We start from the raw sequence: 14,476 nt of genomic DNA on the forward strand, positions 1-14,476 counted from the left end.
GCTTTGCCTTCTTCTGTATCTCTGAAGTCTGCATAGTGGGAATTTCCCTTAACACTTTTGCATTATTTTTCACCCTTATCTTCCCAAGCTAGTTGTCCCCCTAAGTCCACTTTCTTAGAGGGTAAACTATCTGGCAGTTGTTTTTAAATGTTAGATCCCAGGAAATTTATTCAGTGTGCATCAGACTCTTTAGCTTCTGTGTGTGCTCTGTGAAAGCATGAGTCCGTCTGCTTGTTTCATCATCTCACTGCTTTTGGTAACTCAGCCTGTCTCCTGGTTGTTGTCACTGGCCAGCCTTTCCTTTGGGCTTATTTGAACCCTTAAATGGCAACCCACTCCAGTGTTCTTGCCTGGAGAATCCCAGGGATGGCGGAGCCTAGTGGGCTGCCGTCCATGGGGTCGCACAGAGTCGGACACGACTGAAGCGACTTAGCAGCAGCAGCAGCAGCAAGCAATAACTCACAGTAGATTTACTGTGAAACAGTTTATATCCAAGATCAGCCATGCCTGTTTACTCTGTGTTTGAACATTGGTGTGCATGTTTTGCATTTTCACTGCTTTCACAGTCTTTGTAGCTTAAGTAGAAAATTAAACTCTCTTGTTCCCACTCTGTAGATGAGGTAATAGAGTGAAGTGACTTCCCTGGGTCCTCAGGACAACCAGAACACGACCTTCATCTGCTGCTCAGGGGTCCACTGTCCTTCCCGGTGCCCCTCGCCCACTTCAATGCTGACTAATCTGTGAACACTCCCCTGAGAGCATATAGATTTGGATTGTCCAGGCCAGAAGAGAGGAGAAGTGGCATAAGTAGCCACATTGGGTGGATAATCCAAAGGTCATTTCATTCAGTCCTGGAATATGTTTCTCTGTACTGTAGTTAGTTAAGAGGTGTGTTAACTGTTTTTGGAAACTCACAGTACCGCAGACTGTGTAGCAAAGCCTCCCGAGGATCTGGAACATCATGGGCCTCCCCAGGCTTCCAGCCTGGACCTCTCCCTCTCTCTCCTCCCTTGTCTGGTTTGTTTCTGGTTCCTTCGATTGAAAGTTTCCATAATTAGAAATCTTGTCTTAGTTTTGTATGCCCAGAGCTCAGTAAAGTGCGTGATACACAGTGAGTTTTAGGAAAAGATCAAAGATGAAACGAGAATTCCTTTAGAAGAAAATGTATTAAATTCCAAATGTTTGGAGTGAAAAGCAATTGGCTAATTTAAAGCACTTCCCCCAATTCTGAATTTTAACTGCTGTGCTTGTTGATGGAGCTGTAAAGATATGTCCTGATAGGGAAAGAAATGTTCCGTGAAAAGGGTGCTGTGCAGAAAGGGCCACCTGCCTCGATGCAACCTGGGACTCAGGGTGGCCCTGGACTTGGCAGCACTGGAGCTGGTATTGAAGGGCCAACTCTGCAGCTCTTGTAAAAGCGGGGGATAGGATTTTCTAACAGGGTTTGCAGCTTTCAGCCTGCTCCCGGAGCTGACTCGGAGGCTGTCCAGGGAGTGCCTTGGTGAGGCTGCACAGGTGCTGTGGGAGCTGTGTGCAAGATTCTGAGCAAGCTGTTCGCATCATTGGGATTTGTAGGTAAATTGTAAACAGGCAGAGACGTTGCTTTAATCTACTCTTCACCAACTGGAGAGAGTGTGGCCTTGCAGTCAGTAACTCCTGCTTGTTACTAAGGCATGGCCTTGGGTGGTCTTTCCTCTTTCAGTCCCAGGCCCTGCTCTGTGATACAGGATCACATCCAATGGCTCCTCATGGGGTTGTCGTGAGGTGTCGGAGTGAGTGAGGGCTCAGTCCCGGGCACAAAGTCCACTACCCAGCAGGGGCCCAGCATCAGGTGGTCAGCAAGGTTTGGAATGGGTGGGCCCCTCAGGTGGAAGGATGGGAACTACAGAGTTCTGGGTATTGTTTTTATTACTATTTTTAGAAGAACTCATGCTAAAGATAATTTTTTAAATGGAGGTAATTTAGAAATATGTCAAAATGAAAGTAATGATTACCTAAAATCATGCAATCTAGAGATCAGCCTGTTTTTCTCTCTTCCCTCATGACTTTCTAGGCAGATATGAGAACCCTTTTTTCTCTTGAAAGCAGTCATCTGATGAACATTCTTCAATGTGACATAAAAGCCTATCTAATAATTTTTAGTGATCACATGGTGTCAGTTTCATGGATATACAGTAATGTTATTAATCCCCTGCTGAGGGCGTTTAGCTTGTTACTTTTTTTTGGCTACTATAAGTAATGCACTGATGATACGCTTTTACGTGCATGATTGTATGTTTATCTGAGAATGATTTTCACCAATTTATACTCCCACCTAATGTACATGACCAGTAACTCTTTCTGTATACCCAAGAACCCCATGGTATCATTTAACTCTTTGCCGACGGATCTCAGTGTTCTAATGGATGTTTGTGTGATTTCTTCCCATATTTTGATTGGGCATCTTATCATTCAGATGTAGTGAACTGCTGTTTGTGACCTTGGCCAGTTTTTCTCTCGTTGGTCTTTATCTTACAGAGCGTTTTTCACTGAAGGAGGCCTTAAACCCATTTTCTTGTCTTTCTCAGCCTTGCGTTTCTCAGAGGCAAATGGCTTGTTTGTTAACTAACCTTTCCAGTTGATCTAGGGCAGCACAGGGGCAGTTTTGCCCCCAGGGGAAAGTTGGCAATGTCCAGATTGCCAGGTGGTCAGTAGAGGTGATGGTTGGAGACCAGGGATACTGCTAAACACCGCACTGCCCCTGTGACACAGAATGATCCGGCTCCAAGCGTCCGTGGTGCTGACGTGGAGAGGCCCTACTCTTGGTCACATTTCCTCCCTTTCAGTTAAAGAGAAAAAAACTACCAGGAGCTGAGAGCTGACTTGATTATTTCCTTGCCCTTGCCTTCTGTTGTGCCCAAGTGCTGCTGATTAAATTACCTTGAAATCCCACAGGACATACGGCTTCCTCGCTGGTCTCTACCAGCCCAGTGCTGCCTCCAGGAACTGGCTTATTACTCTGCATTGGCGTCCCTTGCGTGCTGACACAGTCCAAGCACAGACTCCGTCCTGTGGGCAGGATAACCTCAGGTTTACTCACAGCCCTCTCCCCTCCCTGTTCTCCTGCAGCAGCCCTTTGCAAGGAGGGCTTTGGGGGATCAGTGGGGAGGGGAGGGGAAATGTCGCTACAGATCCCATTTAGAAAACCGGTCCTTCTACTGTAAATAAGTACCATATAAGTGAATAGTAATAATGAAAAGGAAAAGCTGGTGGAATTGTGAGAGTTCTTTCCTGCACAGCACTTTCCCTGACTCTGTGCCATCAGTCCATTGCCTTCCAAGCCCCTTGCCTGTGTGGACTCTTCGTGCAGGGTTTGTTGTCACAGTGTGAAGACATTTTGGGGCACCAGGATCCCTATTTTCACTCAGTCACGTGGCTGCGATGTTCTTCGTCCGGCCTGCTTTCACAGGTGGGAAGAGGAACAGGTGGCCCCCTCAGGCCTGAGTGGGGACCAGTGGTGGTCATCGTGTTCGAGCAGCTGACTGCATGTCCTGGTAGCCCCTCGCCACATACCTTCATTTGTGCAACTCGATTCACCTCTGCTGTAGAGCTGCAGTGGTGGACTTTTTAAAAATAGAAGTACAGCCTTTACTATTACAAAGAAATAAAACATCTAGCCACTTAAAGCAACTGGACCCAACTGTCAGTCAAACGTTTGAACAGGGGTCCTATATTGTTTCCCAGGACTGCAAGGTCAGTGGCTTCAAGGGAACCAAAACCCAAACCGTATCACTGCTAGCAATGCATTTTATTTGTAAGTGGGTGCTTTCCTAGTTTATGGTAGGGTCAGTAGTTCCTCCAGTCTTTGGACTTTTTAAATTCGTACAAATTTTTATGGAGCATACAGTGTAGGCAAGCTGTGGTCAGCTTGCATCTGGGTTATCAAAGTCAGAAGTGTTTGCTAAATGAGAAAAGAAAAAGTGGTATTGGCTATCAGTGAAATTCAAGGTCTCAGTCTGTGGTAGTCACATGTCACTGTTAATGAGAAGAAGTGTGTGTGTTTATAAGTGTAACAGCAGAAGTGTGTGAGTAGCATCCTAAGTTTATTGAGAGCACAGACATTTAGTGGCCTTAAGTAAATTAACCTCTTCTGGCTTTGGTTTTGTCATTTGTCAGAGGCAGGTGATTACTAAGATCTTGCAGATCCAAAATTCTGATTTTTGTGCCAAAGATCCTTCCACATATAAAGCAAGACCAGAGCCCAGCAACTTGGTCCTTGGCTCTGATTCTCAGAGGGTCAGTGGAGACCAGCCATCTGGAGCCTGTTTTCTTCAGACCGGGGCTTCCCCTTCTCTCTTGAAGATTTTAGCTGGGGTTCACCATTTTCTGCCTCTTTCTCCTCAAATATTAAATAGACACCATATTCTTCTCCGCTGGGACTAACTTATCATGTATTGCTGCTCTGCACCTGTGAAGACAGCTGCTGTGTTTTCCATCATAAAAACAGCTGCCTTTTGGCAGGGAGGCCCCGAATGTGCTCCGTAGCTGTACCTTAACACTGTGCTAAATTATTTAGACATGCTTAACCTGAGATGCTCAGAGCATCTTGGAATTCCTATTTAGGGCTTCTGCAGTCACTGCTCAGTGAAAGGTTTCCCTTTCATATCTTTTGTGATTACTAAGCAGAAATCTCAAAATATAGGAAATTACAAAGATATTAAATTATCAGATTCCCAGTCCCTCCCAGAGATAACCACTAATTAAAGTTTTGATGTAAAGTTTTGCCTTTTTTTGTACATAATGTGTATTTTGTTTTAGTACATAAAGGTAGACTCTTGCTGTATAGTATTTTAAAATAAACAGTTCCTTTTGGGTTGGCTTAATTCAATTATAACTAATTAATTTACAGAGTGGGAAAAGTGTACATTTTAATTGTATCATCTGTGCCTCTAACATAAAGTCAGGGTAGGGTTGAAAGCCCTTTTGGAACTGCACACAAGTTTGGCGTTGCCTTTCTCCATCCCTTTTCTCTGTCTGATTTTTACACAGTGGGGAGACAAGTCTTTGTGTTCCTCACAATAAATTACAGGCATCCTGCCTCAGCCAGAGTTGACTGCAGGAAGCGTGAGGAGGTTGAAACCTGTCACGGCAGAGCCCCACGTTCTTGAGAGAGCTAAGGAAAAAAGATGGGAGCCCCACTCCAGATCTCCCCAGCTGTGTCGTTCATGTCAGTGAATCACTAAGCGCAGCAATTAAATTTAAAAAAATGATAAAATGGCTGGGAAGGACACAGGGGGACCATCTTTCTGGATAACTGGTTTGGGGAAAGGATGATCTGAGTTCAAAGCAGCCAAGGTTTGTCAAGTTTGTGGCCCACAGTTATGGTTTTTGAGGGCAAGAGGGATGTCAGTTTCTGAAGATGTTTCAGATGCTTCGTGGGTTGCTATTTGGAGCTGGAATCCTCTGTGCTCCCCTCCAGACCCCCAAGAGGCCTGGAGTCCCTTGCATGTGCTGGACTCAGTTTCTCTGAGGAAGTTTTTGCCTGGGTAGCAATTCAGGGTGTGCTCTGAGAGTGCAAGCCCTGACACCCATGCCCTTCCTGAGCTCTGCCTGCAGCCTGCTGCATGCCAGCTTGGAGGCCTGAGATAAATGGTCTTGCAGCCGCTTAGCAGTCAGCCAGGCTCATTTATTTGACACAAATAAGCTCATTGACCTGATTTAACAGAGGGAGGTACTATGGAGTCAAGTCCAATATGATCTTAAAGCCCTGTCTTTTCATCGCAGTCTTTTCAGACCTTTAAGGATGGCTGCTGAGTTAAACGATGCTCATGGGCACTGTCTCAAGGAAAAAAGGGGAAAGAGAAGCTGGAGAGATGGGAGGAAGGGGAGAGGAGAGAGCAGGAGGTGTTGGGGGTACAAATGCCAACAGTTGCTCTCTGTGCCACTTGGGGGCACCAGTTCCTTAGGTTTTCTGTCCTCAGCGTAGTCCTTGTTGGGAGACCGTGAGACCTGTGCCCACGTGGGCTCCCTCTTGCTGAGACAATGAAGCTGTTCCTGTAGCTGAAGGACCATCTGGTGGTGACGAACCAGGACTCTTTCCCAGAGCCCTGTCGACTTTGTGCACAGGGACGCAGGCATATCCTTTTGCAAAGAAAAGGAAATCTGCTGCTGGTGCCATTGAAGACTTCAGGCTTAACTCAGGGCCCGTACTGTCCCATTCTTCCTCCTCTCCCGTTTGCCGAGGTGAAATGTAGGATAGTCTCTTGACGGTTCCTACCCTGACAAAAAACATCTGGGAAGTGCTTACAACATACCAGCCTGCATTTGCACCACCGCGTTCACATGGCAGTGTCTCCTGAGGCAGTTGTTCTTTCTCATCTTCATTCTAGGAACCAGGTTTTGACACTCGGGTTATATTTTTCTCCAGGTTATAGATGCCAGCTTCAGAGCCTTGGAAGACGCACACGGGCCCAGCCTCGGCACGCTGTGATCACAGTGAGTGTCTTCCAACCATTTCTGGCACTAAAGGCCTCTTATTTAACCTCAACAACCACGCTTATGAAGTTGTAGGTCTTTTTACCCTCATTCTATAGAACTCAGAGATTAATTTCTTTGTCTGGGGAAACATCATCTTAGTGGTTTAAACCAGGGTAGTGATCAAACCCGGATCTTTTTTCGCTCCAGGACCTTGACTTTCAGTCCCTGTGATGTAAGTGCCACCGTGGGCTGAGTGCTGAGAAGGTTGAGATGGAGGAGGGGTTATTTGCTTTAAAGCTTGCTATTTGACCTAGGGTTTGGATCACCCCTGACTTAAGCAAAATGTTTCACCTTCTTGCTGCTGGTCCTGCCAGGAAGAATGTTTGAAGAATGCACTGAAAGGGGATTTTAGCCTTTTGGCACAGCTCTGATAACTTCCTTTTTCTCCCTGATCAGAGTCCTTATAATGGGCTGAACTGTCTCCCCCTACCCAAATCCATATACTGAATTCCCAACCCTCAGTGCATTACAGTGTAACCTGTTCAGATAAACTGCCTCTGAAGAGGTGATTAAGTTAAAATGAGGCTGTGAGGGTGGCTTCTAATCTATTAGGACTTTGTCCTTATGAGAAGAGGGAGAGAAAGCCCTTAAAGAGGGCTTTAAGAAGGCCACCATCTTCAATCTAAGAATGGCCTCAGGAGAAACAAACCTGTTGATGCCTTGATCTCAGACTTCCCAGCCTCCAGAACTGCAGGAGAATAAATTTCTGTCCTTTAAGCTCCCCAGTCTATGGTATTTTGTTATGGCAGCCTGCGGTGACTGATAACAATCCTTGAAGGAAATGATGCTGTTACTTTGCAAACCCAAAGGATAGCACGGTGGGTAGCAACACTGAGCTGCACCGCTGGGGTCTTGGCGCCAGTGTGTTTCTTTTCTATGAAAGTGTACCTGAGAGCATGCCCAAGGTTCCTTCCAGCCCTAACCTTCAGGGGTTCTAGTTTTAGGGTCTAGCCTCAAGAGCTGCAGAGTGCTACTTTAAACCTGTGGTGTTTAACCAGAGGGGCATTTTGCCCCCCAGGGGACATAAGCAAATGTATGAAGACAGTTTTGGTTGTCATGACGTGTGTGTGTCTGTGTGCCTCCAACTGAGGCACATGCTCAAGGGCCCTGCACAGCCCACACCACAGAGGGTTGTCCACTGCCCAGCGTCAGCAGGGTCGAGGTGGAGAAATCCTGGGTTCAGCTTTGTTGCCCTTCGAATGGGGGTGACTTGGGATTGTCAACTCCGGTCATTCGTTCAGCAGGTACTCACTTAGCACTTACTCTCTGCCTAGCTCTGTGCTAGGGAGTGCAGAGACCTGGAAGAGTCTCCTGGAATTTAAAGTCAGGTTGATAATAAGCTTCTGGTTTTGGGAACATGGTATTAATACCTAAACATTCTTAGGTGATGATGTTACCATCCTCCTTAGGATAAACCATCACTTTGGATTTCCAGAGAGAGTTTTTTTGCTCGGACAGCCAAGCACCATTTATTTAATCTTGCCTCATTCACAAACCTACACTAGTATACCTTTGTTGTTCAGTCGCTAAGTCATGTCCGACTCTTTGCGATCTCATGGACTGCAGCATGTCAGGCTTCCCTGTCAGCTTGGTTCTTTTTATAAAGGATTGGAGGAGGGACTTCCCTGGTGGTCCAGTGGCTAAGACTCTGCTCCTAATTCAGGGGCCTGGGTTCGATCCCTGGTCAGGGAACTAGATCCCATGTGCCTCAACCAAGAGTTTGCATGCCACAACTAAAGATCCCTCGTGCCTCAACGAAGATTGAAGATGTTGTGTGTCCCAACTAAGACTTGGCGGGGTGCAGCCAAATAAATAAATAAAAGTAAATATGAAAAAAAAAAGCCAGAAAAGATTTGAGGAAGCTATGTATTTATATATAATACTGATTAGTAAAACCAGTTTAAAAGGAATGGCTACCCAATCCAGTATTCTTGCCTGGAGAATCCCATGGACAGAGGAGCCTGGCAGGCTATAGTCCATGGGGTCGCACGGAGTCAGATGTGACTGAGTGACTGACACTTTTAAAGTGGAATGCCAACATGCAGATGTGAGACAGCAACACAGTTGATGTGTAAATCCATATATGCATTTTTCCTAATTACAAAGTGACACATTACATTATAGAAAATCAAAGAAGTAAAGAGAATAAAAACTTTCATAATCCTTCCATCTGTAGATAACAACTATGTGATATGTCTCTTTTTGTACATATGCACATATATTTAACAAAAAAGAAAAGTGCAACCCTACTTTACCATTTTGTCACCAGGTGAATGGCCCTCGAATGGGGCTTTGACATCTAATTTGGTGATCACAAGGCAGAGAAAGATGTCTGCATGCCAGACTGGCTGTGGAGTTAGGTGACCAGGGTTACTGCCTACCAAGAATGCATTGATCCAGGGAGATGGGTGAATACCCACATTTCACAACTCCAGAGGGCATCATTCACGTAGTAGCAGAATGGTATATTCCGTGTCGCCCCTCCCCCCTTGTGTGACCCAGCAGCCCTGGAACTCTATTTTTTGTAGCAGCTTTGTTGAACTGTAGTTCACTTACCATGCAGTTCACCCATTGAAAGTGTACAATTCAATGATGTTAGTGTATTATTCAGAGCTGTGCAGCCATCACCACAATCAATTTTCGAACATTTCAATCACCCCAGAAAGAAATCCCATACCTGTTAGCTATCACTCTCCCATTTCCCCCAATCTTTCCAGCCCTAGATAACCACTGATCTGCTTAGTCTGTAGATTTGTCTATTCTGGACATTTCATATAAATGGAATCATATATGATCTTTTTGGGACTAGCTCCTTTCATATATCAACATGTTTCCATGACTTGTCCAATTATAGTATGTATCAGTACTTTGTTCTTTTTTAAAAATTTATTTTTCTAGTTGAATTGTTCATATACAGTACATTCACCTTTTTAAATACACAGTTCAGTATTTTTTCCTGTTCACAAAGTTGTGCAGCCACTGCCACTCATTCCAGAATGTTTTCATCCCTCCAGAAGAAACCCACACCTATTGGCAGTCATTCCTCATTCTTCCTCCCTGCCGGCCTGTGGCAGCAGTTGCCCTTTTGTCTCTACTGATTGATCTATTCTGAACAGTTCACGTAAATAGAATTGTACAGCATGTAGTCTCTTGTTACTAACCTCTTTCACTTAGCGTGTTTTCAAAGTTCACTCATGTTGTAACATGCGTCAGAACTTCATTCCTTCTTATGGCTAAATATTCCACGATATTGGATAGACCCCCCTTTGCTTATCCATTCATCAGTTGATGGGCATTTTTGGTTATTGTGAATAACGTTGCTCTGAGCATTTGTGTACAAGTCTTAGGTGGACATATGATTTCTGTTCCCTTCTAGGCATATACCTAGAAGTGGAATTACTGGGTTGTATGATATGGGTTTCATCTTCTGAGGAATTGCCAGACTTTTCCAAAGCAGTTGTACCACTCTGCATTCCCACCCAGCAGTGTACGAGGATTCTGATTCCTTCACACCCTTGCCAACACTTGTCTTTGTTATTGTAGCCATCCTAATGATGATGAAGTGGTATCTCATTGGGGGTTTTGAATTAGCGTATCCTTGATGGTTCATGATGCGGAACATCTCTTCATGTACTTAGTGGCCATGTGGACATCTTTAAGGAGGTGTCTATCTTAATTCTTTGCCCATTTTAAAATTGGGTTGTCTTTATAAATTGTTAGCCTTCTTTATGTATTTTAGATACGAGCCCCTTGTCAGATATATGATTTGCAAACATTTTCTCCTATGGATTGTCATTTCACTTTCTTGATGGTGTTCTTTGAAGCATAAAAGTTTTAGTTTTGAAGTTCAAGTTAATTTTTCTTTGGTTGCTTGTGGTTTTTGGTGTCATATTGTGATACTAATTGATTTTTAATGAATGATAATATTCCTTGGAATAGATGTAGCATAAAAAGATAATTGTTTGATACTAATTGCATGATATTCTTTGTTTTAATGTCTTCATGCCCACCCTCACCCCCAATATCTTTATTCTGGTGACATCTGGAGTTATACCTCAAGCCGTTTGCAATTGCATTAGATTCCTGTAGCCTTTGTAAACACATCATTGTTCCACATGTCCTTTTTTCTCCCCTACAAATGTGCTTAGCAGGGCCCAGACCTCTGCAGTGCAACTGACAAGAAGCAGAAGTCTCCATACAGCACGACTTAGCTGCCCTCTAAGTCCCTGTCCTTCGATCGCCAGCGTTGGAGTAATGCAACCTTGTGGGACCACGTCGCCATCTTCTGGCAAAGTCAGGAAAGTGCAATGCCAGAAACTTGAAGATTTTATGGAAGGTCTTTTTGTTTTTTCCTTTCTCCATGGCAGGTTGTCGGGTACCAATTAATTCTTTTCATTCCGACCTACTCCTGTTGCTTTAAGGTCTTTTCACCTTTGGAGGTGATGTTTAAAAATTCAACCACTTACCAAAAGTGAACCTGTTTTCTATAAGGCAGGGAAGCTTGTGTGTTTCTCGTTCTACAGGCAGTTCCTAGTGCGTTAAAGATTTTTACTATCGAGTAGGAAGTAATTCCGGAGAAGGCAACGGCAAGCCACTCCAGTACTCTTGCCTAGAAAATCCCATGGACGGGGGAGCCTGGTAGGCTGCAGTCCATGCGGTCGCTACGAGTCAGACATGACTGAGAGACTTCACTTTCCCTTTTCACTTTCACACATTGGAGAAGGAAATGGCAACCCACTCCAGTGTTCTTGCCTGGAGAATCCCAGGGACGGGGGAGCCTGATGGGCTGCCTTCTATGGGGTCACACAGAGTCGGACACGACTGAAGTGACTTAGCAGCAGCAGCAGGAAGTAGTTCTTTACCTTCAGTGTGGAAAGGCAAATGAGTGCAAGTCATTTCTCATGTCATCTGGGTCAAATTATTATGTTTGTTGAGTCCCTGATAGGCTAGGACTCTCTCAGGTGTATCATTTTGCCTGCTTTGCCCAGCCTTCCCAGGTATACCCAGGTCTCTGTATTGTTCCCATTTTGCTGATGAGAGTGAGGCCCTAGGAAGATAAGTGACTGATCTTTGTTTTCTAGGACAGAATGGGCAACAATTTTTTTTTTTTAATAAACGATGGAACAGTTAGGATGTGCAATCTTTAGTATCCAGTATAATACCTTACACTCTATTTTAATAAATCTTTATTGAATGAAAAAAAAAGAAACCCTGTGTCCTGACTCCCGACCTACTCTCCCTTCACCGCAGCCAGCTGCGTCTCCTATCGTAAGTGCCTCAGCCATTTCAACGAATGTTTGCACTGTTGCTCAGTGAGAGAGCAGGTGTTTATAACCTTCAGTCTTTAATAAAAGGAGTAAACATGTGATTACGAAAAGAATGTGCAGAAAAACACCTACACAAATACTCATACCAGTGTTAGTCACAACAACCAAAAAGTAGAAACAGTCGAAATGCCCGTCAACAGATAAATAGATAAAAATGTGGACCATCCATACGGTGGAATATGAGTCAGCCACAAAAAGGAGTGAGGTATTGACACAAGCTCCAGCATGGTGACTGTTGAAAACGTGATGCTCAGTGAGAGAAGCCAGTCCCCAAAGGCCATGTGTTATATAATTCCACTTACATGGAATGTCTAGAATAAGCGAATTTATAGAGACTGGAAGCAGATTACTGTATGGGGGAAATTAAGGGTGGCTGCTAGTGGATGTGGGATTTCTTTCAGGGTGATGAAAATGATCTGAAGTTGATGGTAGAGATGGCTGCACAACTCTGAATATACTAAGAAATATACTAAAAATTCACTTGAAATGGGTGTGCATTTTATACTGTATCCCAATAAAGCTGTTTTTAGAGTGTGTACAATGAGCTTTGCAAAGCTGGTGTGTGTACTGGGAAAGGGTGTTGGGCTTGGGACCCCGTGGGGGAAGTGGAGTGCTGGGCTCAGCCAGAAGGCCCCAGCTTAAACCCCAGTTCTGCCCCGGACAAGTAGCATCATTTTATCTTAGTACTTAGCTGCGCTGGACCTTGTTTCATATTTGTAAGACAGGCATGACAGTATGACCGCACCCTCCTCACAGGCTCTTTTTGGATTAAACAGATGACGTGTGTAAAGTTTCTTACATATAGCCACACTCAGCAAATACTCATCTCTGTCTTTCGACCCTGAATTGCCATGAATCTGTGACTTCAGGCTAGCAAACAGACTCTGAAGCCCCCTTTGCCTCCCAGAAGCATCTAGTGGGTTAGGGTTAATGCAGTTGAATGGATCCAAAATGTGAAATGAGGGGTTTGGACTCAGCTAAAAGCCTGGCCACTGCAGGAGTCTGTGGTGTCTTTGTTTCGATACCCTAAGTTAATGGTCTGCTTGAGCCCACTCTGGTCTGTCCTGCAAGACCCCAGTCCTGCACGTGGCGGCTTGTGAGCCTGTGGGCACACCTGCGTTGTTCTCCAGTCCTGTCCAGCATCTGTAGGCAGTGCCCTCCTCCTGTCTGCCAGTCACCCCCTTCAAGGGGCCGGCTGGCAGAGGGGCCTTATTATAAGGGGGACGCTGGGAGTGTGGCCAAGAGCAGCTTTTCCCATACCCTCGTAAAGTAGTCTTGTCTTGGATGAATAAGGACCCTTCAAGCTACTCTAAACAAACAATGCCTGGGATAAAGGCAGATAAGCATGTGCCAGTGAGGCTGGGGGAGAAGTGGGAGGGTGTGTCTCAAATGTCTGTGCCGTCCCCAAGCCAACAAGTCACATCTGTCCTTCTATCAGACACCTCAGGGCCAGAGGAAATTAACTCCATTGGTGACCGCTGACCCCTCCCAACAATCCTAGGTAGCCTGGGGTCCTGACCAGGCCCATCCTGTGCTCTTCTTTGAACCCGAGGCCTCACTTGGTGGGGCGGTGCCCAACACGGGGGAATGAGTCCTGAACGAGGCCGGGAAGTGGAGGTCAGATCCAGCCCTGCATCTCGATATGAGGTGAAGTCATTAGGCAAGAAGTGGCTGAGAATGAAGGCCATCTGTGCTCATTCCTGGGCCCTCTCCGCCCTTATGCCAGCACATGTCCCGGCTGAGCTTTTTATCCTGTATGAAAAAGCCTTTCTCCCCACGAACGTATGCTGGTTCTTGCTTCGGCCTGAGTACTGAATCTCAGAAGCCTCATTGATGACACAGACACCTGGATATGGGGGCAGGAGGTAAACCCAGCCAGGGCTGAGGGCAGTTTGACCCTCCCAGGTAGAAGATCTTGGTCAAGGCATAAGTGAAGGGACAGTTGGGGTTGGGGGAGCCATATTCAGCCTGCAGGCTATAGTGTACTGACCTCTGGTTTAGCAGGCTGATCTTAATTGCTCAGAATCCCTCCCTTCTTAGTGTTGTCCCTTAATTTAGAAACAAAATGCTAGAAAAGCGGGTCTGTTCAGTGATCACAAAAAGGTCGCTAACAACCACAAAAGGCCACCTTTAGAGAAAAACCTCCACCAAGTGGAAGCAACAGGAATTTGGAGCTTTTACCCTCCGGCAGATGCTGAGAAATGAAGATTCTACTTTCTTCCCATTGTCCCTCAACGGAAGGCTGGGTGTTTTAATTAGCTAATGTTGGCAAATTGCTTTGAAGAAAATTGTAAAATGTTTCGTGCTCCAAGTGCCAAGAATTCTAATTAGCTTTCCTTAAAGATACCACCTGGAAGTGTGAGCGCTTGTTGCTTGAGGTCCCAGCCAGCAAGAATAACCTGCGGACCCCAAACCGGTTTTTAAGCAAACGCAACTGAATACAAACAGATCTGTACATTGATGTCACACTTTCTTCCTTCTGCTGAATCTGATTCCTAGCAGCTGGGATATTAAGCCCCCAAAATGGAGGTTTGTTGTTTTTTTTTCCCAATCAAAGTCTGGTGGCAAGGGAGACGTGAAACACATTAACCCATCCATTTGTCGCTTGCCTGTGTTGCCTTTTGGATTTTTAG

The 14,476-nt window shown here is 45.2% G+C and overlaps 1 long non-coding RNA gene across 1 annotated transcript; it reads left to right on the top strand.

Moving 5' to 3' along the window:
- The first annotated feature begins 455 nt into the window (after positions 1-455).
- Positions 456-10,733, top strand: LOC148774891 (uncharacterized). Its single transcript, XR_016035354.1, has 3 exons — positions 456-1,575; positions 6,407-6,474; positions 10,668-10,733. It is a non-coding gene; the product is annotated as an uncharacterized LOC148774891 (long non-coding RNA).
- Positions 10,734-14,476: the final 3,743 nt, after the last annotated feature.

The sequence above is a fragment of the Moschus berezovskii genome, chromosome 19 (assembly GCF_049115385.1).
Source record: "Moschus berezovskii isolate FMDL1 chromosome 19, NW_MosBer_1.0, whole genome shotgun sequence".
Lineage (NCBI taxonomy): Eukaryota > Metazoa > Chordata > Mammalia > Artiodactyla > Moschidae > Moschus > Moschus berezovskii.